The sequence below is a fragment of the Pleurodeles waltl genome, chromosome 2_2, assembly GCF_031143425.1.
Source record: "Pleurodeles waltl isolate 20211129_DDA chromosome 2_2, aPleWal1.hap1.20221129, whole genome shotgun sequence".
NCBI lineage: Eukaryota > Metazoa > Chordata > Amphibia > Caudata > Salamandridae > Pleurodeles > Pleurodeles waltl.
This window is the reverse complement of record NC_090439.1, coordinates 613,577,896-613,600,344: the sequence shown is the minus strand read 5'-3', so window position 1 is coordinate 613,600,344 and position 22,449 is coordinate 613,577,896.

The following is a 22,449-nucleotide window of genomic DNA, read 5'->3' as shown; positions in this document are numbered from 1 at the left end:
GAGAACCATGAAGTTGATTCTCTCTTTTACTGGGAGTCAGTGCAGTGTAGCTAATGAACTTTTTGCTGATGCATGTTTGGGCAGCTTAAAAAAATTAGTTTAGCAGTCACATTCTGGATCAATTGCAATCTCTTGATAATGTATTGTAGGGGCACATAGACACAGGGAGTTCCCATAGTCTAACCGAGACAGGATCAGTGCTTCCACTACTATTCTCCTAGAGAGAGTGGGTAGGAGGTCAATAATTTTTTGTAGGGTTTCAATTATGTTGAAGCTTCCATAGTTTAGGAACTTTCAAGTCACACTCTTAGGCTCTTTATAGGGAAGCAAGGGGTACAGGAGGGTCCTAGACACTCTGGCCATTCTATGTTCACTGGAAGAATATTTTTGTTATCTAAAACCATTACCTCAGTTTTATCTCTGTTTAGTTTAAGTGAATGATTCGCCATCCACCAAGTGACTTACAGTTCAAAAACAACTTTACCAAAAGATGTATTTTTAAGTTGTGAGTTCAGAGACTGCAAACTCCATATTTCCATCCACTCCCAATGGGAAATTACACTTAAAATATATTTCAATTCAATCCTCATGTTACCCTATGGGAGAGATCGGTCTTGCAATATGGAAAAACAAAATTAGCAGTATTTTGTAAAATACATGCAAACTATGTAAAACACACCAGTGCATGTCCTACTATTTAAATACACTGCACCTGGCCCACAGTCTGTCCTGGGCCTACCTAAGGGGTGATCTACAGGTAATAAAAGGGAAGGTTCAGACCTGGCAAGTGGGTGTCCTTGCCAGATCGAAATGGCAGTTAAAAACCGCAGTCAGAGACACTGAATGGCAGGCCTGAGTCGTACTTACATAGCTTCTCATATGGTTGGAACAATCAGTCCTACAGGCCCAGTAGTATCATTTGATTTACAGCCCCTTGGCACACACCATTCAGTGTACAAGGGACCTACTAGTAAATCAGATATGCCAATCATGGAGAAACCAATCACCAATACAATTTAGACAGAGAGCATATTCACTTTAACACTGGTTGGCAGTGGTAAACTGCTCAGAGTCCTAAATCCAACAAAAACATTTCAGAAAATAATAGGAGGAAGAAGACAAAACATTGGAGATAACCTTGCAAAAAGGGCCAGGTCCAATACCATGTGATACCTGAAATCTTACCCAGGAAAGCCTTGGTATACCTCACATGTGATGGAAGACTGGTAACAAACTCCCTCAGTATCAAATCTACATACATGGACATGTTCTCAAGTGCACTGTCCCTGAAGGAAACAATAGGTCTGCCCAGGAGATTCCCTTTGTCCTTGTGGGCTTTCAGGAGAAGATAGAGAATGGGTAATCTCAGGAATTAAATCCTTAAAAATGTCTATTCATCTCACTCTAAAAGACCCTTGGACCTCCAAACCTTCAACTTGTCCCACAATATGGTGATGCTGTTAGTGTATGTGGCCATGTTGACTATTTCATATGAGGTACCGTTGCTTAATTGCCTTGTGGCTTCCTCGCTATATCTACCTCTGTCAAGCACAACCACATTCCCATCCATATCAGGAGGGAAAAGCACTATGCTTTCATCATTTGCAAGAGATTCAAGGGCCTGCATTTGTTTGAGTTGAGAAAAATATTGTGTTTCATGCCCCCATACTTGCCCTTCCTCAGCCTTTTGAGATCTTGGATAACCATGTCATGAAAAGTATCAATGTTATCATGGGGCGTGTTAGGGAGGAAGGTGGAGAAACAATTCATCATACAGGATTCCAAAACTGTTTAAATAAACATGGGGACCCCCAGAGGCTGTCTTTTCCAATTCCAGTTCATGTAAAGTGACCAACAAATCCATATGACTAATGGTTACATTGTCTATATAGTATCGATATTTAACCGGTCACCTATGTTGAGGGGCCAGCTCTCAGCTGGTGCATGTGCAAAGCTTAATTTTCCTCACAAATTTAAATAGATCAGTCCTAGCATTAACATAATCAACACCAAGTAAGGACCAAAAGACAGACCAAATCTTAACAATTGTTTCTCCATATTCTTCAGAATCCTGTCCTACAGATTAATGATGGTATTTCTTACCAGTTCTATATCCATTATGGCACTACTGTTGAGTTTGTAGTATAATTCCAGGAGCCCCTTCAGCCTTGTTTCACTTCTTTTTCCTCCTCTGCTGGATCCTTTGTCTCCTCTACTGACACCTCCCCAACCACTTTGTCTTCCTCTGTTCTTAATTGATATACCTTTGGCCTTGTTTTTCTCAGATGTTGTTTTTCTTGCAATCTGTCTGTCCCTCCGCAAGAGCTGAAATTTGTCCAAAAAAAAGTTGCAGATTTGAAACTATGTCGACTTCTTGAAGCATCGCTTTCAATAGATGCCAAAGTGCCCATCCCTATAATAGCTCCTTTGTGAGATATGGAGGTGTTGCCTTGTGTAGGATCTGAAGATACTACCATACTTTTGTCAAACACCTTATCAAACCTTTGGCTGAAAGTCAGAATCCACATAGTCATCGTAATCACCGTGGAATTTGGAGTGTTTTCTTCCTTGTGTTTCTTGAGGCGAGCAGTCATACCAGCCTTGAATTTTTCCATAGTATTTCTCCAGCCTGGAGACCAGCTCTCTCTTGATGACATCGATCTACTTTATAAGGTCTCCCTATCCAGCTTGAAATATTTTATCCGAATGTCCAACATCCTTCTGGAACTGGCTGCTGCACTGTCTGCCCATTCCTTCATCATTTTAAGGTTAGGTGATGCATAGGAGAAAACAATGTATATATACAAGCCTCTAAAGACCATCCCCTTGGCTACATAATTTTGTATGGATGTCAACTCCCACCATTTTGAGATCTTGGATCTGCACATTTTTTCAAGTTCCTTCATTTTTGTTTAAGTTCAACTACTGATTCAATGTTCTTGGAAGAAGCCCCACCTTTCGCATAAACACTAGCAAATAGTGCTCGACCTGCCACTTTCCTCTGATCCTCACCATCTCAGTCATGGTGTGGTAGCAGGAGTAAAAACCCTCTCATGGTTCAGAACGACTTGACTGATGCCCTTGTCATGTAGTTGACAGGTTCCCCCTGCTGCTGCTCACTACAATTATTTCACAGGTCACTTAATGCACTGCAGTTCACTTGATGTTGGGAAAACAAATGTGCACCACAAAAATGCAACTAAGCATAGAGATGTCACAAACGCTTGTGTGGGGGCTCCAGATTGAATGTTCCCAGTGCTTGCTCCAACCTGCCTGAAACCTTTCCCCAAATGGCCCCCACATTTGCGCTCACCTCTATCCAAATCAATAGCCCCACCTGGCATATTCAGAAAGTCCAGAGTGTATTTCAGGTTCCTGGTGGCTGGTAGTTGGTCCTTGTACTTTAGAAACCAAACATGCTTGAAGAAAAACGGGACCATGTACCCCTGGGGGTTGGGCACAAAGCTGGTCGAGCACACTGGGCTTCATATGCAAAGTTGTAATCCAATCCAAGTAAACCCTCACTCAGGATGCCAGTGACAAAACACAAGGGTTTATTCTTGCATAACGTGTTTAGCTGTCAAAGCGGCCTTGCTCATGCAACCATAATGCAAACACCCCAGTGTATTTACCACAGCTGTCATCAACATAAACAACATACCCAACCTCGACCCCAACCCCAAAAGATGACAGTGCATCCATAGAAAACATGGCTGCCATCTTAGAGTGGAGTCACATACCAATCCAAAACATAAACTCAAGAATATTGTTGAGAAAATAATGCAACAAACAAAGCATTCTCATATATAGACAATGTATAAGTAACACCTGATATAAAATGTAATGCTCATAAGACAAGTAGCTTAATTAAACAAAATAAAGGAATCCAGGCCCTACTGTGTGGCACATTACTTGGTGAGTACCTACATTTCACTAACAATACCTTGGATTAGAAACAGAGTGACATGGAAGGTGATACATTTACCACATTTACCTAGGCTACATAGTGCAATGTAAATGTTTGAATGCTCCTGGAGTTGCAGAAGCAAGACAAAGTCCTTCTTGTGGTGAAGCCCAGAGTTTTCAGCTGGTTCAGTCCTTCAGGTGCAGAGCGGGGATTCAGCAGGGCAGTCCTTCTTTTCCATTATTTTCTTCCAACAGGGATCTGAGTTGCTGGGCAGCTCTGCCATATGTATCCTTGCTCCTGGGTTGGCAGGCAGGAGGACCCCCCTGACCAATGGGGTGCAGGGTGCCACCCTCTGGAGTGACCACTCCCTGCAGAAATCAATATCAGAAAGCAACATTCTTTAAAAATCCAACGTGGAGAAAATCTCTGCTTGAGCTTACATCTGACTGAGCCCACTCACTGGTGTGACTAATTCTCTCTAACACACCCCTTCCTGCCCCTCTTGGGTCACAAAAATCGTTGGTACCAATTGATCAGAACAATTTAATAAAATCAAAAATGATGTAATTAAAAAGTAATGAGTCCAAATTTGAAAAATCCAAAAACATTTTTGCTCTAAGTTAATTTGGAGGATTTTTACTTTGCTTCACTTAAATGCTGTATGGTGATATTAAACACAAGTACTGGAACCTGCCACTGCACACAAAAATGTTGGAAGATGGGTTATTTGGACAGGTAGGTACCTACACTTAGTAACAGGCCACAATCCCACATTAGGTCCAGACAAGGTCTCAATAAATTATTCCTTGCTCAACCCTTGGTAGCTTGGCCCATGAACATGTGCAAAAAATGACAACATAAACATCAAAGCATAGCTTAAAAAAATAATGCAAATCTTTTCTTGATGTGCAAAACACCACCGTTGTGAAGTCGAAGACAGGGGTAGTGGTGCTCATCGCCCAAACACTCGCAAAAGAGCCGACCGGGCAGCACTTCCTTTCTTCCTGTAAAAAAATACACCATGACAGGGTCAAGACAGTCAGAGGTAGGAGGCATGAACAAAATAATCCAGGACGTAGGGGCTGATTATGAGTTCGGCGGACGGGATGACCTGTCCACCGAACTTCCGATAGGGAGTTTGCCGCCTTACTGGCTACCTTCCTGCTGGGCCCATTATGACAGGCGGAAACCAAGGTTTCCGCCTGTCAGCCCAGTGAGAATGTGGTAGAAGCATTGTCGCCGGCTCACAATCAAGCCAGCGGCTGCCGCCCGTGAGGGGCACTAGCACCCTCGCAATGCTCACAGTCTGCACAGCAGACAGTAAGCATTGTGAGGGTGCTGGACAGGGGGACCCCTACACTGCCGATGAAAAGTGTATGGGCAGTGCAGGAGCCCCCCTGTGGCTCCCTGCACCTGTTCTCCCCCAGAAAAGTCTGATGGAGAACCAGGCCGTAATCAGCAGGGTGGTGCTGAAACCGGGTGTGGCCGATGCTGGCAGAGACGGCGGTACCGTGGCAGTCTGACTGCCAGTGTTTTAATGTGGTGGTCAGACTGCTACAGCAGCGATGGTCCTGACCACCACCGCGGGCCTGGCGGTCTAGTGACCGCCAAACTCATTATCAGACCCATACAGTCAGAAAATGCAAAAAATTGCAAAAATGGGGAGGGGGGCACAAGTATATATATATTTATATAAAATCCTCAAGAAACACTGAAGACAGTCATGAACACCAATAAAGAAGCATAATTCAATATTTCTGTAACTGTACACTTAATTCTTCATCATGGTTCAAATCATTGGGGGTTATTGTTTCTAAGTCAATGATTAGATAAGACTCCCTCTTTCTCATACACAGGGTACAGTCTCCTTCTCTAGGGTTCTGGGCAATAAGTTAAATGGCATAAAAAGTAAGTTTGGTAGATCACAAAAGATGCTATTATTAGGTGCATAATAATTTTCCTGCATATGCCCACTGGGAGGAGACTTACAGGCATATAGTCTTTATGTAAGTTGGGAATGAGCACACTCAAAGAATAAATAATTTTAATACTAAATGGTGACCTAGTTTCTGCCTGGAATACCTGGGTCACCACTGGATGTTGCAGAAAAAGCAAGGCTTTCCTCAAAGACATGGATATGGTTACATGTGTAACAATAGCAAGCCAATAAAAGAGTTAAGAAACAAAGGGCCTCATTTACGAGGTCCTAGCAGCACACTGCGCCACGGGAGCGTTATTTGTTTTGACGCTCAGGTGGTGCAGTGTGCCAGCCTGTATATACAAGGTCAGGCGAAGCCACATTGCGTGGCTTTTCATGGGCTTGTAAATATGGACTCGTCTCATGCATAGCACTGCGTGAAAGGGACATTCAATGGGTGTTGCTGTGAGTGTTACCATGCCACACCCATGGAATCTGATGGAATCTGACGCATTCCCAGATTTACAAGTCTGGAAATGCTTCAGATTCCTATACCACCTCAGGGGTGGCGTAAGAGTGAAGCAACAGATATAAATGTCTTTATTTCTCCCCTTTTTTAACTCTTTCTATATATGCTGCATTCTGCAGCACACATAGAAAGAGGAAAACACCTCTTGTGATTATTTTTGGCGGAAGGATGTCCCTTTCTGTAAAAGCAATCATTCCCACAATGCAGGTACATTTGCACCATAACGCAGGTGTGCCTGCTTTTGCGCTAGGCAGCAATTTGTGCGCCAGCTTCGCCCAAGTGCCAGGCATGTTCCTGGTATAACATTCTTAAACTGTGCAATTAGCTTGGTGAATGAACTGCAGTATTATTCCAATTATGGCCTGATGTGCAGTTGGAAGTGGTGTATGAGAGTTAATTTTAAAGCATTAAATGTTTGCATGAAAACCACTTTTGCCCTGCCAGAAGCACAAAAATGCTTCCATATGGCAGTTTAATTGTTGTATTGATTATAAACAATGCTTCATGAAAGGCAGCTACATTTCTGTTAGCAGAATACATCATTATTTTAGTCTTCACTAACATTGAGTTAGCAGTAAATGTGAACGTAACCAAAACCTACGCCACCAACTTCCACCAGATGGCGCCATGTCCTTTCAGATAAATATTTGTAAAGGAAAATCATGTCCTGTTATCACGCTTTGTATGTTCTAACCATATTTCCAGTTATATTGTCTGATGTACTTCATTCTTGCATACGCCAATCACGTTAATATGCCTTTTAGCATTCACACTGCGTTAATATCCACACATTACGGGAATACTATTTCGCTCACAGATGCAATTAAAGCGTCTACTTATTTGTGTTACTGAATCGTATAAATTCACCGACTGTGCAATAGGTGATTTGCCAATTTGTCATGACCAGTGTAGAAGGAAAATAGTTGTGAAATTCTGCACAAATAAATCTTGAACCACTTTATTTCAATTCAACATCAATCTAAAAAACATTTAAAGAGGTCAACTCTTCAGTCCACAACTCACCTGAGGGCTGTATTTATAGGGCCCTAATGCCACAGGAGCGGCACTTTTTGTGACGCTCGTGTGGTGCTAAGCACAACGCCATATTTCCAAGGTGGTGTTAGGTCACTTTTTGTGGCTTAACGCCACCTTGTAAATATGGACCCTTCCCATGCAGCATTGTGCGTGGAAGGGGCATGCAATGGGTGTTGCTGTGGGCATGCCACAGCAACACCTATTGCATGTTTACACTGCCTCAGATTTATGAAATCACATAAACCAGAGGTAGCGCCAATACTAACCCCATGCCAGGGGTGGCAATAGAAGGGTGGAACAAGGAGGAATACTTTTATTCATCCTCGTTTTTCGATTTTTCTATGCGTGCTGCATTGTGCCGCATACATAGAAAAAGCAAAATGCCAGAAATGATTGTTTATGTGCGGGAAGGTGTCCCTTCCTGCACGTAAACAACCCATTAAAAAAAAACACTTTGGCACTTCTGTGTGTGCTGCATTGTGCACACAGAAGTGCCAAAGCGCCATTAGTGATTGTTTATGTGCAGGAAGGGACACCTTCCTGTATATAAAGAATCGCATCCTTCAACACAGACATCCTTGCACGATGGTGCAAGGATGCCTCTTTGGTGCTGGCAGCTAGATTTAGCACCAGCGCAGGGAGAAACACAGGGGTGCGCCATATTCCCTTAAACACAGTGCATCCCTGCGTTTCTAAAGTGAGGCAGCACGGGCTACCAATTTTGGCGCAGCACTGCCCTGCGCCTCTTTTCTTTAAATCTGGCCCTCACTGTTATTTCCAGAAAAGTTCTTTGAACATAAGAAGAATCCTAGGGGAAGATTTGTGGAAAGTGACACTGCACCGAGTGCAGTGCCACTTTCCCTTTGCCCCTTAGCACCCCCAAACTGCCATCATGTGTGTGCCGTATTTAAAACACGTCGCACCTTGCTGCAGGGTAGGGGGCAATAGCGTCATCTTTTATGATGCTATTGATGTACTCTGCCGGAGTAGTGCCAAAATATTGGGGCTACTCCTGCAGAGTACCTAGGGCCCCATTCTAAAAATGGAAGGCCCGTTTTAACACCTGCTCTTGAGCAGCCGTTAAAAAAAAAAAAGTGCCGTTAAAAATGGCGTAAGGAAATCTCATAGGGTTTTCTTAAGCCATTTTTCAGGCTCCTCTAAGGGGTGAAACGCCCCCTTTGCATACATTATGCCTGGCACAGGCATAATGTAGTGCAAAGGGTTACATGGTGGCGCAATGCATGCATTGCTCCACCCTGTAAATACGTCACAGGGACTTTGGCCGCGTTGGGCCACATTAACGTCAGAATAAATTACGTTAATGTGGCACAAGGTGGCGCTAGGGGCCTATTAATATGCCCCCCAAGCGTGGCAGATTTCCAACTTTCTGCTCTAGAGCATTGGGAATTGGCTTACATAAAAAAATCGGGGAAAAAACTGCACAGTAAGACAACTGATAATAGGGGAAGATAACCAAAAGCAGTAAACGTGAAAGACTCAAGTTTAGACAAGTCTATAAGATTAATCAAATGAAGACAAGCTCAGCTGTTTGCCTTCGAGCAACATTACTTCCTCATCCCCTACCTCGCACCAGTCATCGCGTATTCAAGTTATGTGCTTTGCGCTGCCACCCATGAAAAAATCCTCAACGGCCAGACTCAGTTTCCTCCTTCCTCAAGTTCTATTAGGCGTTATAACTTGTAGATCATCCCTTCCATAAGTCCTGTTTCTGTCTTTGACAGACAATCCTTTTGTTAGTTAATGGAAACTGTATTGTAAGTTTGGTGCCTGGCACGAGCTTACTGGCGCGACCTGCTGTTTTGGCTGAATCAACTAGCGCGCATGTGGAGTTCAGCAGGCGCTGCATGACTGCAATTGTTGCCTACAACCGTGAGTTCTCTTTAGTTACTTCCACTTTCAGCTGTGTTACAAAGTATCACTTATATCTCCCTGTTTCTGCTCCACACTTTATGGTCTCTGTCGCATGATGAGCATTGGGGTGGTTTAAATTGACCGAGCCTGCCAAATTCTTGCATGTATTCCGTGTGCTTCGGTGTACTGGTTCCATCTTTTCTAACCTTTGATTTATTAATACAAAACATGATGGTAGCGACATTTTCAGTTGCTTTTACTTCATTGTTTCCCTGTAAAATTTTAAGCATTCTACTGCAACATCAATAATATTGAGATACAATAATTTCGAGGACAGACTATCGAGGGACAAAATATCGAACAGTACGTGCATATAGGGAGTTGTAAATGTACTATTCCTAACTCTATTTCTAAGTGCCTTGGAGATATGTGTCCCAGATAGGTACTTAAATGAGGAGTAAAGTACAGAAAATCTATTGTAGACTGAGTTACCTGCCTATATTTATTTTTCAGTATTCTGTCCCAACAGCATTGTAGGTTTGATATTCAGGGTGAACAATCCATTGTCCTTTATCTGCTTATTTGTTTCTTCTTCACAGTTTCTCTCATTGTCACCACATGGCTAAGCACCTGCTCCTTCCTACTCAGCTTATTTCCAAGGATGTTAAGATGGATTTTTTTCAGAACATTCTTCTGCCAAGCAATTAAGTATGCAGAGACACGTTTAGTTTCCCTTCCTTCTGCTTCCGATTTCGTCTAATTCAGTTTTTCTTTCTGACCCTTTCCAGATAATGATACCATTTCAGAGGAGAAGGATATTTTTCTAGGCCCTGACCTTAATGAAAATATGTTTGGCATAAAGTTTAACTTGTGCACTTGGCCTACAATATAGAAAACCTGGATCTTCCTGGTGGGGATAGGGGCTGTTTTGTCAGGTAGACACTTATTTTCCTTCAAAAATGTCTGAAACAGCCCAACGTTACATGGATGGCATGTGTTGGACCACGTGACTATCCCCAAATTCATGTCTTGTCTCTATCTAACAGGGGGCAGTGAAGTTAGATTCCATTCTGATTCAACTTGATGGGCTGTACAGCCAGGACCCATGAGAATGCTTCTCCTGCCATCGAGGTAGGCCAGCAGGTAGAGGCTTTCCTCCATCTCCCTTATGTTGTTTGAAATCTACTGCACTGTGCAGGGGCTAGGCAGCTTATGCCTCTCTGTCTTTTTCTGAGGTAATAAAGGACATCAAGGTTCAGACCAGACTCTTCCTTGAGATTGCTTTGAGTGGACTGAATTCCAGCGCTCTGGCTGCTGGGACTTAAGAAATTGCTAAAAGTAATTTGATTAATAACAATAGAGCAATATTTTTGTAAATCGAATTTAGAACAAGATGTGTTTATCAGATCACAGTTTGGTACGATTCCCTGGAATATGAGTGGAACGGTCCAGTAACAAATACTATCTCAAGGAGGAGGTTTGGCCATTTAAGCTTCCAGGTGTCCAGCCACGCTCAAATCCTTTTACCAATGTGTAGGAAAGTACCATCTTGCCTGGCATGTTACCCCCATTTTTCACTGTATATATGTTGTTTTAGTTGTATGTGTCACTGGGACCCTGCCAGCCAGGGCCCCAGTGCTCATAAGTGTGCCCTGAATGTGTTACCTGTGTTATGACTAACTGTCTCACTGAGGCTCTGCTATCCAGAACCTCAGTGGTTATGCTCTCTCATTTCTTTCCAAATTGTCACTAACAGGCTAGTGACCAATTTCACCAATTTACATTGGCATACTGGAACACCCTTATAATTCCCTAGTAGATGGTACTGAGGTACCCAGGGTATTGGGGTTCCAGGAGATCCCTATGGGCTGCAGCATTTCTTTTGCCACCCAGAGGGAGCTCTGACAATTCTTACACAGGCCTGCCACTGCAGCCTGAGTGAAATAACGTCCACGTTATTTCACAGCCATTTACCACTGCACTTAAGTAACTTATAAGTCACCTATATGTCTAACCTTTACCTGGTAAAGGTTAGGTGCTAAGTTACTTAGTGTGTGGGCACCCTGGCACTAGCCAAGGTGCCCCCACATTGTTCAGGGCCAATTCCCCAGACTTTGTGAGTGCGGGGACACCATTACACGCATGCACTACATATAGGTCACTACCTATGTGTAGCTTCACAATGGTAACTCCGAATATGGCCATGTAACATGTCTAAGATCATGGAATTGCCCCCTCTATGCCATCCTGGCATTGTTGGCACAATCCCATGATCCCACGGGTCTCTAGCACAGACCCGGGTACTGCCAAACTGCCTTTTCAGGGGTTTCACTGCAGCTGCTGCTGCTGCCAACCCCTCAGACAGGTTTCTGCCCTCCTGGGGTCCAGCCAGGCTTGGCCCAGGAAGGCAGAACAAAGGACTTCCTCAGAGAGAGGGTGTTACACCCTCTCCCTTTGGAATAAGGTGTTAAGGCAGGGGAGGAGTAGCCTCCCCCAGCCTCTGGAAATGCTTTCATGGGCACAGATGGCCCATTTCTGCATAAGCCAGTCTACACCGGTTCAGGGACCCCTCAGCCCTGCTCTGGCGCGAAACTGGACAAAGGATTGGGAGTGACCACTCCCCTGACCTGCACCTCCCCTGAGAGGCGCCCAGAGCTCCTCCAGTGTGCTCCAGACCTCTGCCATCTTGGAAACAGAGGTGCTGCTGGCACACTGGACTGCTCTGAGTGGCCAGGGCCAGCAGGTGACGTCAGAGACTCCTTCTGATAGGCTCCTTCAGGTGTTGCTAGCCTATCTTCTCTCCTAAGTAGCCAAACCCTCTTTTCTGGCTATTTAGGGTCTCTGCTTTGGGGATTTCCTTAGATAACGAATGCAAGAGCTCATCCGAGTTCCTCTGCATCTCTCTCTTCACCTTCTGCCAAGGAATCGACTGCTGACCGCGCTGGAAGCCTGCAAAACTGCAACAAAGTAGCAAAGACGACTACTGCAACTCTGTAACGCTGATCCTGCCGCCTTCTCGACTGTTTTCCTGCTGGTGCATGCTGTGGGGGTAGTCTGCCTCCTCTCTGCACTAGAAGCTGCGAAGAAATCTCCTGTGGGTCGACGGAATCTTCCCCCTGCAACCGCAGGCACCAAAGAACTGCATCACCGGTCCTCTGGGTCTCCTCTCAACACGACGAGCGAGGTCCCTTGAATCCAGCAACTCTGTCCAAGTGACTCTTCAGTCCAAGTTTGGTGGAGTTAAGTCCTTGCCTCCCCACGCCAGACTGCATTGCTGGGAACCGCGTGTTTTGCAGCTACTCCGGCTCCTGTGCACTTTCCAAGGGAATCCTTTGTGCACAGCCAAGCCTGGGTCCACGGCACTCTAACCTGCATTGCACGACCTCCTGAGTTGTCCTCCGGCGGCGTGGGACTCATTTGTGCAACTTCGGGTGAGCACCGTTTCACTCCACTTCGTAGTGCCTGTTCCGGCACTTCTGCGGGTGCTGCCTGCTTCTGAGAAGGACTCCTTGTCTTGCTGGGCACCCCCTCTGTCCCCTGACGCAATTGGTGACATCCTGGTCCCTCTTGGGCTACAGCAGCACCCAAAAACCCCAACCGTGAGCTTTGCAGCTAGCAAGGCTTGTTTACAGTCTTTCCACAGGAAAACACTTCTGCACGACTCACCACGGCGTGGGACATCCATCCTCCAAAGGGGAAGTTTCTAGCCCTTGTCGTTCTTGCAGAATCCTCTGCTTCTACTGTCCAGTAGCAGCTTCTTTGCACCCACAGCTGGCATTTCCTGGGCATCTGCCCACTCTCGACTTGATCGTGACTTTTGGACTTGGTCCCCTTGTTCCACAGGTACCCTCGTCTGGAAATCCATCGTTGTTGCATTGCTGGTTTTGGTCTTTCCTGCAGAATTCCCCTATCACGACTTCTGTGCTCTTTGGGGAACTTTAGTGCACTTTGCACTCACTTTTCAGGGTCTTGGGGTGGGCTATTTTTCTAACCCTCACTGTTTTCTTACAGTCCCAGCGACCCTCTACAAGGTCACATAGGTTTGGGGTCCATTCGTGGTTCGCATTCCACTTTTGGAGTATATGGTTTGTGTTGCACCTATCCTTATGTGTCCCCATTGCATCCTATTGTAACTTTACATTGTTTGCACTGTTTTCTAAGACTATACTGCATATTTTTGGTATTGTGTACATATATCTTGTGGAGTTAACGTGGAGTTAGACATTGCAGTTGAGACATTGCAGATGAGCTGTGTTTTTCCAAGCTGTGTTTTTTAAATTGAATTCACACGAACCCTAACTTGATAAGAGTGCGTATATTTGGTGTTTTCCTTTCTGCTCAGCCTTGGAAATAGGAGAGGTCTAGGAAATCTGTCCAATCTCCAATGGCTTGTTTTATTTCCCGAGTTTGAGAGGAAGGGGTAACGGTGGCCCTGGGCAGCAGCAGGGAGAGATCTTCCAGGACTTCAGTCAGGAGCAGACGTCAGCTGCCTGGCTCCCGTTTGGGTGGAAAGTCTCTTTCTCGCAGTTGAACCGGAGTCATCAACTTGAAGATAGGAGAAAGATGACAAGGAGTGATAGGCCCTACAGTGATGCAATTTTGACTTTTATGCTTTGCTTTGAAGTTATGCTATAATATAATCACATGTATTTGCTTTGTACATTGCAATTGAGAAGTACTTTGATATATTTTGCTTTAATTGCTGCGACTACTTTTGAATGTGTGCTTCCAACCTACTAATCGCGTCTTTCAGGAACCTCGTGGTGAAGTAATAATAATAATAAATGTCTTCTTTAAACTAAGAAGTGCATTCCAGAGAAGGTTTGTCAGCTCGGTCATAAGAGAAGAGAAGGAAAGCAAGACAACAAGTAAGGGGCACATTACTAGTGAAGCTAGCTTATACTTTAATAAATTATGTAAATGTCAATCATTTCAATAAATTCAAAGTCTAATACCTGTCTCATCTAATAAACACAGTGCAGGTACCTCACATTGATGACTTTTAATGTCACACCCCCATGAGAAGTCATCAATTCATCTGTGAAAGTCCAACTTCCACAACCACAGCTGAAGTAAAAAATCCAAGTTCAACCTTACAGCTGTACATGCAGACTGTAGTGCAGAGGCAGCAGGGAGAGAGGCTGCCATCCACAATGCTTAGAAGTTCTTAGCCCTATGTTGGAAATGGCCCTTTCTGCAGGGTTGTCCCCAAACGTTTTGCCGTTGATGATCTGCTTTTCTGAACCTCGTTTTTTTTGGTATTTTGACTCTGGGCACTTTACCACTGCTATTCAGTGCTAAAGTGCATGTGCTCTCACCCCTAAAACTTGGTATCATTGGTTTACTGTTTGACTTATTTAATTTACCTGTACGTCCCTTGTAAAATGGTAAACCATATACCCAGGGCCTGTCAATTACATGCTACCAGTAGGTCTGCAGCGCAGATTGCTCCACCCATAGAAGTAGCCTTTCAAACATGTCTTGTGCTTGCTACTAGAGTGCCTGCAGGCACACTATACTGCCACACTGACTTGGCAAGTCAACTACTTTCCAAGGCCTAAACTCCCCTTTTATTACATCACCTGTAAGGTAGGCTCTAGCTAGCCCTTTAGGCAAGGTGCTGTGTATGTAATAGGTAGGACATATAGGGGGTCATTCTGACCCTGGCGGTCGGTGACCGCCAGGGTCACCGACCACGGGAGCACCGCCAACAGGCTGGCGGTGCTCCGTCGAGCATTCTGACCGCGGCGGTTCAGCCGCGGTCAGAAACTGAAAGTCGGCGGTCTCCCGCCGACTTTCCGCTGCTCGGGAGAATCCTCCATGGCGGCGGAGCGCGCTCCGCCGCCATGGGGATTCTGACACCCTCTACCGCCATCCTGTTCCTGGTGGGTCTCCCGCCAGGAACAGGATGGCGGTAGGGGGTTCCACGGGGACCCTGGGGGCCCCTGCAGTGCCCATGCCCATGGCATGGGCACTGCAGGGGCCCCCGTAAGAGGGCCCCACTGTGTATTTCAGTGTCTGCAATGCAGACACTGAAATACGCGACGGGTGCAAACTGCACCCGTCGCACATACCCACTCCGCCGGCTCCATTCGGAGCCGGCTTCCTCGTGGGGAGGGGTTTCCCGCTGTGCTGGTAGGCGGCCTCCTGGCGGTCGCCCGCCAGCTCAGCGGGAAAGCCTGAATGGCCTCCGCGGTCTTTCGACCGCGGAGCGGCCATATGGCGGTTCCCGCCAGGCGGGCGGTGACCGCCGCCCGCCGGCCTCGGAATCAGGCCCATAATTTTTATGTTTACATGGCCTAGTAGTGACAAGCAGCCTATTTCATTTTTCACAGCTGTGAGTGCTGCTCCTCTAATTGGTTTGCATTGGGATTTCCCTTATATATGTCTACGTGTAATTTCTAATCTGTGAAGAGTAACGTGGACATATTTGGTATGTTTGGAATAGTAGTGAGAAATCTTGCTTATTGATTCAGGGAGATTTTGCATGACTATTTTAGAAATGCCACTTTTAGATAGTGGGCATTTCTCTGTACCAATAACTCTGGTGCTTTACAACCTGATTTCAATCCACGCCTGGAGCAGGGTGACAGCTCCACTTTGTGTGTACTCTTTAGACAGCCATCCTTCAGGGAGGGTTAGATGTGACAGGATTACATCTGCATTCATCTTCATACTGATGATCTTCCTGGGCTGGGACAGGGGAAGGTGTTGCACACTTTACACTTGAATAGGCTGTGTCCTGCATTCACACAAAAGGCTTGTTTACCCCCTACTGATGTCTGGAGCAACAGTAGGGGAGATGGGAATTTTTTAGAACTGGTCAGATCTGAGTGGAATGTTCTCCCACCTTCTAGAACCTGGGCACCTGAAGCATAAGTACATGGGCTCTTGTCCCATGATTTTTAGAGCATTTTAGGAGCTGGGACTGGAACTCTGCCATAAGGATTGTTGGACTGCACAACTGACTCATGTGGACTGCTTTTCTGTTTGTCACCCTATTGCCAGCTACTCCCTGGCTCTAGTTTTGATAGGCACTTAGGGTGATGTTAGGTGGAACTGCCTTGGACACTACTTGCTGGTCGTGTGCTGGTCTGCTCGCCTGTTAGGCTGCTGAAAAAAACACCACCCTGCAACTAAGACTTTATCCTGGCCTGCCTGTCCCCTCCCCCCTTCAGCGCTCTCTGAAGAGTCCCAGCACATGGAAGGCACCATGTGGGGGTTCATTGCCACCTTGCAATTGGTGAGCGCTGTGTGCTGCTGACTGATTTGTGCCTGAAACTAGCCTCTGAGGACTGTCTTCAATCTCCACTTTGTTGTTACTGGCTCAGGCCTCTTAGCGCATGAAGAACAATTGGCTTGCCTTTGGGGCATGTGGGAGGCTTCACTCTTTTTTCCCTTCTTCATTCCAGCTCCCCGAGTGTGTGCCAAGCAGTGGGAGAGAAGAAGGTGGTGTGGAGCTGCACTATTGCCCAGGCAGCAGAGAATCCCTTCTCAGATGCAGTGCCCCTCCGCCCACCAAGGGAGAAGTGATGGACTGGGCAAAGGAATGAGTATGATGCCATTGCCACTGCCCCAGAGGGGGCCTCATAGCTTCTGAGAGCCACGCACTGCGGCTGGGCCATCGCAACTTACTGGCACCTAGATATTGAAAACAGCCTGGTGGGGTTGGGGCTGCAATGTGGATTTGTGGCCAGTTGTGCAGATCGTGTTTGCCTACCATGGTCCAGATAAGGCCTATCATCTCAGGATTTGCATAACAGAAACAATTCTTATGGTGTCTGGGGATGCCTCTGTTTTCGATTATAGCCTACCTGCTGTGCTTCTGCCCTGATATATAACATTCTTGTATAAACAAGGTGATTAGTACTAATTCAGGATTGGCATATTGCGTCCAGTATTCCTGAATAATGTCATTTTGGCCTATGTTTTATGAATGATATAAGAATATATTTTTATATAACCCTGTGTAAAGTCCTTTTGTGGTCCTCCCCTTATTACCACCTTCAAGCGGTTTGGTTTAAAAAGGAAGATGCACAGAAAACTAGTGATTATAATGACCCAAGTTCCTGTTTGGTCAACATGTTCCCTGTGGCTTTCTTCAGGATCAAGAATCTAACTCCCTGTTTCTACTCCTAATGCAAAAAGGAGAGAATCAGATCAAATAAATTGACGATGAAAGATATCAGAGAAAGTCTAACATGGTGCATCCAGGTATCCCTGAGGGCTGAGGAATATGACCCCTCCCCCCCCTTGTTGTTAATAAAATCTTATCCTTGTGCAAACCTTGGGAAATCCATGTTATTGTAAGACAAAAATTCATACATTTTAGGGAACCTTCACAATGAAAACTCTTCAACAAGAGATACAGCATATTAACCTAGACCCTTTATGGAAGGTCTATTAGGAGACTCCTTGCAAAGGAAACATAGGAAGATGGAAACATGTCAAGTGGAGGCTTAGAAAATAAAGGATAGGCTGAGATCCCCTTCATACCATAATACCCTGTATTATCCTTTTTGGTGAACATAGTAATCCATAGGTGAAAGTGAGATGTGACCACAGACTGGTGCAAATTGATAGCCTTCTCTGACAAATCTTGGAAAAAAACAGACTATAATACACTTGGGCATGTGCCACCACAAGCATCCTCAATACAGTTAGGCCAAATATTATTTCAGATGTCAAGTACAGGAAGGAAGAGCTTCATAACTTATTCACTTTAGGTTTAATACGAAGTCACAGTCAGTTTATGTAGTTAGCAACCAACTGAAACTCTGTACTACTGTGTATGACTGTCCTGAGAAAGTTCCTGGTGAACTATACAAGCATCTTGTCAATTATTCATGGACCACGAGCTCAAGACCGTTTGATAACCGAACTGGGTGCTTTTATCTCTAACAAATAACACGTTTCCTGAATTAAGAAACTGCAAGAGTTTAGAGAGTTCAGAGATGAGAAGAGAAACGTCATCATCATTATTGTGAACAAAACTGTGTGGCAAAATTCAAAAGAGCCCCTGAAGAGACTAGGCCCTTGTGTGAACGTAGACCCATTGCAATTAGGTAGGGCAGAAAACATAGGATTTAAGACCTATACTCAACTTGGAGAACCCATTTAAAGAACAGTCCACAATAATTGCCTGGATACATATGTATTGTGGTAAAACTGCCTGTCCTAGTGCTTATATTCTAATAAGGAACTGATAGTGAATTGTTCCTGGCTGAAGTTATTTGTGCGTCAGTATTACTTTCATCCCACAGCATGAGAAGGAAATAGGATATTCAGGAGGTTGGTGAAAGAAGGCGGAAACTGTGTTGTGGCCAAGTTACCCTAGAAACTAGAAGCATGTTTCTCCTAGGACAATAAGGGCTCGAGAGAAATTTACACAGTTAGATCTCCAATCACCCTTTCTCCAAAAACACTGAGGCCCTGATTATAAATGAGGTGGAGAAGAGTCCCTTGATGTGCCCAATTATAACTATCCTAGTGTTCCTGTCCCTGGATTTCCTAGATGTTTAAACACGAGACCCAAGATTAACGACTAGAAAATCCAGCTGGTAAAATAGATTTAGGCTTGGTCTGCAAGCCTTAAACGTATGGGGGAGCTTATAATGCTCGCCCTGCCAAACGACGTCCTCTCCTGCCTCCTGACACTTCTGCACCTTCCACATCTTACTTTCCTTGTTTGCTTATGACATTTGTTGTACATATGTATTGTTGGACCTGGTCCTTGGGACAGGTTCACCCCCTGACTTTTTGCCTCCTTCCCCCTATTTTTTCTGACCTCTCACTGTTGGCTCTAGGACTCTGAACACTTAACACTGCTGATCAGTGCTAAAATGCAGGTGCTCTCCCTTCAAAAGTTGGTATGATATATTTGGCATACTTAATTTACCTGTAAGTCCATTGTACAGTGGTATCTCCAAGCCCAGGGTCTGTAAATGAAATGCTACTAGTGGGCCTGCAGCGCTGCTTGCACCCCCCCACTGAAGTAGCCTTTCAAACCTGTCTCAGGCCTGCTAGCGCAGGGCCTGCGTGCACAGTTTTCTGCCACAGGGACCTGGCATCTAAATTTACTTGCCAGGCCCAGAACTCCCCTTTTACTTCATGTCAGTCACCCCTAAGGTAGGCTCTAGCCAGCCCTATGGGCAAGGTGCTATGTATGGAGAAGGCAGGACATGTGCCATGTTGTGTGGCCTGTCCTGGTAGTAACAAACAGCCTAACTTGGTGTCTCACTGCTGTCAGTGCTGCCTTCTCATAGGATTGCATTGGAAATGCCCTGCCTTATGTGTAGGGAGTATTGTCTGATTTATGAGGTGTAGCATAGGCATGCTTGGTATGGTTGAAATGGTGATGAGAAATGCTGCTTACTGGTGTAAGTGTTTTTTTAATTACTATTACAGCAGTGCCACTTCTAGAACATGAGCATTTCTCTGTGCTTATGACTCTGGTGTTTTGCAGCTTGACTCCAATCCACGTCTGGGCAGAGTGACAGTTGGGCTTTGTTCATACTTTTCAGACAGCCTGTACACAGGGAGAGTGGAGGTGTCACAGAGGTGCATCTGCATGCTGGATAGTCTTCCTGGGCTGAGAGAAGGGAGAGGCGAGGCACACCTGCATTTCTAAAGGCTGTGCCCTGGTCTCACACAATAGGGTTGTTTACCCCAACTGATGTTTGGAGCCTGTGCTGGAGGAGAGAGGGCATACTCCCAGAACCAGTTGTAGCTGGTTGGAACCTCCTCTCCCCTTCCTTTGTGGACACACTGTAAAAATGAGTTTAAGTACAGGTGAGTTTTCTCCACATTTTGGGAACTCTGTGACATTTTGGAACTGGACACATAATGCTAGAGGGACTCACCAGGAACCACCATGGACTGCTGCTGCTGTGCTGACCTGTGACCTGCTTAGTCACCTGGAGGAACTGCCACTTGCCTGCATCCACCTTGTGCTGGCCTGCTCCTGGGCCCTACCACCTGTGCTCCTTTCTGTTTTACTGTTGTCCCCCAGGGGCTGGGTGCCGTGGCCCTGGACCCCTGCAACAGAAATAAATCTAACGCCTGGAGGAGCGCCCATCTTTTGATCTATAAAGTGCTCTGTCCCCAGGATTTACCGCCGCGACCCGGGCGTTGTGCTTTGTAAAGCGCATGTTTTTAATCACTGTCACAGCCCTGGCGGGTAGTTTCTTCAAATCGCGAGTGAAGCACTGCTTCTGTGCCCCCACGCATGAGGAGAACCTGAAGGAGAGGAAACCCCGGGGCGAGGTTCGCTCAGAGGAAACCCCGGGGCACCAGAAGGCCCAAACTTAGGGCCAATCACCGCCGTGGCTCCGGCGAGCCTTTTTTCAACTGGAGAGGATTTGGTGGCGAAGGAAGCCTCATCCGAGGCCCCCCTCCCCACTGGAGTCCCTGTAGTGTTGTGGACAGGCAGGGGGGAAAGGAAGCCTCATCGGAGGGTCCCTGTGCCACAACGAAGCCCTGATCTTGCTCGTGGAGCCCCCAGGCCCCCGCACCGCAGGTCACCCCTTTTACAGCCCCCACGGTGGCCCTGGTTATCGGTTGGCTTTTGGGCCCCCCCCTTTTGTTGGAGAGCCAGTGGAAGCCCGGGGGCAGAGATTGTGGGCCCCAGGAGGGGCCTGTTATAAACCCAGAGGGGGTGCGTGTCACCCTCCTCCTTCCCCAATTTCCAGAGGGCCCTCGTTTTGTGCAGTGGAGCTCCGGGGGCCCCACTTGTTTGCTTCTAGGCACTGGAGGTGCCGTCATCATAAAAACAGGTACTTTCTTTGGACCTACATAAGTCATGTGTTCCTTATACTGACATTACTGGTTTATATGTGTATTTGCCTATTTTTATAATGTTTCATATATGTGTGAGAATGTTCCTTTTATCGACATAACATGCTAATATGCTTTTCTGGATTGCGATATGTTTTATAATGTTCATGATATGGGCATTTATAATATCTCTATGACAAGTGTATTTGTGTAAGTAATGTGATTCCTGACTACTGCTTATTTTGCAGAATACTAAGTAGCCTATGTGTTATATGTGACTACTGCTGGTTCTGCAGAGTAACTAATGTGTAACGTTCTGACAATTGCTAAGGTAGCAGGATATTACTGGCAAGTTGTGTTTGGTCTAATAATTGCGTTGTGCACAATACAGTACTGTATATTTTCATATAACTTGGTGTTGTGTTTCTACTTGTCAAGCCATAAAGTCCCTTTTTATTACACAAAAGCCACCCCTAATGTGGGTCCTAGGTAGCCCTAAGGGTGGGGTGCTGTGTAAGTGAAAGGTAGGACATGTACTTTTAAGTTTTACATGTCCTGGTATTGACAAACAGCCAAATCCCTTTTTCACCACTGTGAGGCCTACTCCTCTAATAAGCTATCCTTAGGAATTCCTTAATACACTTTAATCTGTAGTTCTTGATTACAAAGGAGTAGCTGCATCATGTTTCATTTCTTTGGAATGGCAATGATAAAGACTTTTTCATAGTAAAGTTGGGTTTAACATTGCTATGTTAGAAATGCCACTTTAAGAAAATGGGCACTCCTCAGCTCATACCGCTCTGAGTGCCTTGCAGCCTGTCTCCAATACACATTTGGGGTGGGTGACAGCTACACTTGGTGCATCCCCTCTAGACAGCCACAAACACTGGATGGCTGGACGTGACAGAGAACTCATCTGCATTCATCGGCATCCTGATATATTCCTGGGAAGGAGGGAGGGGGAGTTGACACTTACACCTGAAGAGGTAGTGCCTGTCCCCACACAAAAGGCTGATTACCCTCTGCTGATAGTCTGAAGTCATCCCCACTTCAAAGGCACAACTGGGTATAACTACTTGACCTCTCACCTTACTGTGACTGTATGCTACTGAGCCTGTGAATAATTCGGACAGGAGTAAGGACTTCTGGGCTACAAGGATTGCTACTCTGCTAGATTGCTACCCTGGAAGGACTGCATTCTGCTTTGCTGAGCTGCCCTGCTGCCTTCTGATCTCTGCCCACTGAGGTCAAGGAGTGGACCCATCTCACCTGAACCCAGAGTGACTCCAAGGGCTTGCCCCCTGTCCTTCTGCAGACTCGGGGACATCAAAGACTGCCTGCAACATGACAGCAGCACTTGGAATCTATCTGCCAAGTGGTACCAATTCAGTCCTGGGCCCTTGGAAGTGAGTA